This window comes from Neltuma alba, unplaced genomic scaffold (assembly GCF_004799145.2).
Source record: "Neltuma alba isolate B1F8T4 unplaced genomic scaffold, ASM479914v2 tig00002764_pilon, whole genome shotgun sequence".
NCBI classification, from domain to species: Eukaryota; Viridiplantae; Streptophyta; class Magnoliopsida; order Fabales; family Fabaceae; genus Neltuma; species Neltuma alba.
Genome location: NW_021633003.1, coordinates 55,513 through 60,138, shown reverse-complemented (window position 1 = coordinate 60,138; position 4,626 = coordinate 55,513).

Genomic DNA, 4,626 nt, shown 5'->3' with positions numbered 1-4,626 from the left:
CTTATTCGGTTACTGGGCTTTTTATTGGGCCTTTTTTTTTTTCAGGTGCCATTGCAGCCTAATACGCACAAAAAGTCTGAATAGTGGGGAAAAAATAATTTTTTGGGCTCTTTTTGTACAAAGAATCTAGATATTTGAAAAGTATAATAAAAGTTTTAAATTCCAAAATCAAATATATTTTATTACACACTACATATATTGTGAGACAGAATAATTATTAAAAAGTCAATGACAAGTTATAAATATGCAATTACAATTCTTCTAAAATTTAATATCCTTAAAAACACCACAACACCTAAAATTTAATATCCTTAAAAACACCACAACACCTAAAATTTAATATCCTTAAATATCAGCATGGAAAAAGTTCTCACATCCCAAATAACAAACCAACTCTCTCTTGAAACGGTGAAACCCCATCACATCTACGGCTTGTACAAATTAGGAGCATATATTAATTGTAATAGCTCGTCAAGTAGCTAGCATCTAGCTAGCCGAAGTTCATCATCAACGTGTAGCTAGCCATTATCACATTATGCAATTGTTAACCCATCATCAATATACAAGTAATCCAAAATCAAACAACTGAAACAAGTAACCCAAAATGAAATTCCACAAGGCAGCCTGAAATTCCAGTCTTGTCCCAAAGTTCCTTGCACACAACTTGCCATCAAGTCAGCAACAACTACAATTAAACAAGAATATTAGAGAGTGCACAACTTTAGAGTTAAAGAAAAAACAAACAAATTAAGCACAATATTTTTTTTACTCTTAAGTTTTTTCCCTGTTGCATCTATAGTATATCAACAGTTGCTTCCAATGCAATTTTTTGTAAATCTACACAAAGAAAAACAAAATCAGACTTCATATGTCATAATAAATTAAACATTATATTATTCTTATAATGTTATAAGTAAAAATAAAATATTACCCAATTCTATCTTCTGGATATCATCATTCCCTTCTTCTACAACATGTTGAATTGAGCGTCTAAGCCAATCTTGAGCACAAATTAGAGATTGCACAGTTTTAGGAGTTAAAGAGCTCCTAAATGGATCTAGAACTCATCCTCCAGTACTGAATGTAGACTCTGATGCAACCGTAGAAATTGGGATAGCTAAAACATCTCTTGCCACTAGAGAAAGAATAGGAAATCTAGGACCATTTAGCTTCCACCAGCTCAAAATATCAAAATCATCTTTATTAACCTCAATTTCTTCATTCAAATATCTATCAACCTCAGTTCTGCTAGTTCTTCCACCAAGACGCTCATTCATAAACTCTTGTTCCTCAATATCAAGCAATTTTCTAACTTTCATAGCAGGATCATCATCTTCATCACCATGATCTTGTGTGCTATGCAATGGCTCTTTTTCAGGTTGGGTTGAGGGGGAAAAAGTGTGTTTGTATTCATTATACAAAGAAATTAAAAGCTCTTTAACATGCATCCCCAAGCTTGTACCAATTGCACTTGTGTGCATTTTACACAAAGCAAATTGCACCCAATCTAATTTATATCGTGGATCAAGAACAGCAGCAATATAAAGGAGTTGATTCATTTTCAAAGGATCTCCCCAATATTTATCAAATTTCTCTTTCATTCTATTTGCCATTGAAGCTAACTCCCAAACATCACATTTTGTCCACTCATCCAAAAAACGATATAGCTTATAAATTTCACGGAAAAAAGTATTAGATGTTACAAATAAAGAGTCAAATATCCGCACAGTAAGCTCATAAAAATGACCCAACATCATAATCATCCTCCTAACATTCTTCCAATCTTCAGACTCAGGCACCCCCTCTTCATCTTGAAGATCAAATCGAAAATATGGATCTTTATCCTCATACCTTTTAAAGGCTGCCTCAAATTTCTGAGCAGTGTCTAACATCAAATAGGTAGAGTTCCACCGAGTAGGGACATCTAAGCATAAGATTTGCTTATTTTGAATCTTTTCATCCACACAACTCTCTTTAAACTTTCTCATCCTAAGGGGTGATTGTCTGATAAAGCGAACAGCTTCTCTAACTTTTTTCACAGAACTCCCTATTTCTTTCAACCCATCAGTAACAATCAAGTTGATTATGTGTGCAACACATCTCATATGCAAGAATTGACATTTCATAATTGAGTGACCCCAATTCACAATTTTTTGTTCTAAATATTGAATCATGACATCATTAGAACTAGCATTATCCACTGTAATTGTGAGCACCTTTTCAATTCCCCATTCAAGTAGACATTTTTCCATTTCCATTCCAATATCCTTCCCCTTATGACTAGAAATAGGAATGAAATTTAAAATCCTCTTTCTCAATGTCCATGCATCATCTATAAAATGAGCAGTAACACACATATAATTGATTCTTTGAATGGAAGTCCAAGTGTCGGTGGTGAGGCAAACCCTTTGCCTCTTATGCAGTAAATAGTCTTTAAATTTAACTTTTTCATCAATGTAAATCCCAAAACAATCACGAGCAATAGTCCATCTTGATGGAATTTTAAACCTAGGTTGAGCAATTGACATAAATTGCCTAAACCCATCCCCATCAACAAACTTGAAAGGTAATTCATCAGTAATTATCATGCAAGACAAGGCTTTCCTAATAGCATCTTGATCAAATTTCCAATTAGTAAGACCCATTTTGTCATCTACACTAAAGTTCAAGTGAGATTGTGCAAGCTCTTCAGGAGGGGGCTTCAACTTACAAGTAGTCAAATGGTTGTTAAGTGCAGTGGTTCCATTAGCTTTTGAATCACATGCAAGATCTTTTTCACAATACACTTACCTCTAGTTTCACCTCTTTCATTCACAAATTTGGTGAAATGCTCCCAAACCTTTGATCTTGGTTTCATGCTTTTCCTTTTTGTAGTCCCACTTGCTACTGGCATTGAAGGATTCGTTGTTTGAGTAGTATCATCATCCCCAGCTCGAGCATTACCCATAGTTTCACCATGAGAAGACATCTAATTTAAAAATATATATATTAGTTAAACCATCATCAAAGTGGAACATGTTAAAGAATTTTCTCCACTGCATCATCAAACTATTATGAAATAATAAATTGAAGGATTGAAGAACGCGTGCTTAATTTTCTCCACTACTTGAAATAATAAACCTTTGCAGTTGTATATAAGAACACAAATGAAGACAATTTATAATGAATAGATAACTCCTATCTATAATCAATCTCTCTTCTTCTTAATTTACAACAGATTATATAATCAAGCATCACGTTTCAACTTTCAATCAATATATTATATATATGCTGCGGAAGAAAATAAAGGGACAGGGGATCATGATATCGAAAAACATAAGCAAACCACCCAAATACAGAGGAATCAGGAATGTCGGATGTCACCCATGGTTTCAATCAATATACAATTGATGTCAAATGCAGAGTATTAAATTCAAATACAAGCAGAAGAAATTCTCTCAAGCTACCAAGTGACAAGTCTGAAGGCCGAAGGGGAAAAAATGTCGGATGCAGAGTATTAATGTCGGATATAATCTATTGTTAAAAAGGGGGAAAATGGACCTTTACAATGCTCTTGCTGATCTGCGATGACCGAACAAAGTCGAAGAAGGGAGTTTGAAGTCTGAAGTTCAGACTCTGAACCTTGCGACGGCGACAAACTTAGGCGATCTGCGAGAACTTCGAAAACGCCGAGCGGCGAGCCTGTGAGCGTCGAGAGTCTGGGAGAGAGAGAGCAAGCTACGAGTGCCGAGCGGCGAGCCTGTGAGCGTCGACTGTCGAGTGAGCTGTGGGCGTGATTAGGGCGATCTGCGAGAACTTCGAAAACGCCGAGCGGCGAGCCTGTGAGCGTCGAGAGTCTGGGAGAGAGGGAGCAAGCTACGAGCGCCGAGCGGCGAGCCTGTGAGCGTCGACTGTCGAGTGAGCTGTGGGCGTGATTAGGGCGATCTGCGAGAACTTCGAAAACGCTGTGCAAATTGCAATCCGCTTCTTGCAGACTTAGGGCTTGGAGAGGGGATGGGCGTCGAGAGTCTGGGAGAGACGGAGCAAGCTGCGAGCGGCGAGCCTGTGACTGTGAGCGTCGAGTGAGGCAGTGAGCTGTGGCCTGTGGGCGTGAGCGTGATTGAACTGAACTACTGAAGGAGTCAATTAGGATAGGAGTGTGAGGCCGACTGAGTGAGTGAGTGTGAAGCCGTGAAGGTGAAGGCGAGAAGGGCCGGGTGGCAGTGTGGACTGTGGGTCACGGGACTATGATCTATTGGACTGGATCACTGGAAGTCTGGAATGACTGGATAGATGGTAGCTGGGCCGCAGGAATTGGGGAGAATGGGAGAGAAATATTTAAAAAAAAAAAACTTGTGCAAATTCGGTTATTTCGGTACTAACCGAATTATTTTTCAGGAAACCGAACCGAACACCGATAACCGAAGTATCCGAATAAAATAACCGGAAAAAAAATAACCGAAATAACCGAACCGAAATAATCGAATTGAGTTCGGTTCGGTTCGGTTTTCGGTTCCGGTTCGGTTTTGCTCACCCCTAGCCGGTAAAAAGTATACCATTTGAGGTAATTATTTAAAATAGCAAGAGACCTCAAAAATATATACAAAAATGAGGTTAAATGGTTGAAAGGTTGTACTAATTTATAAA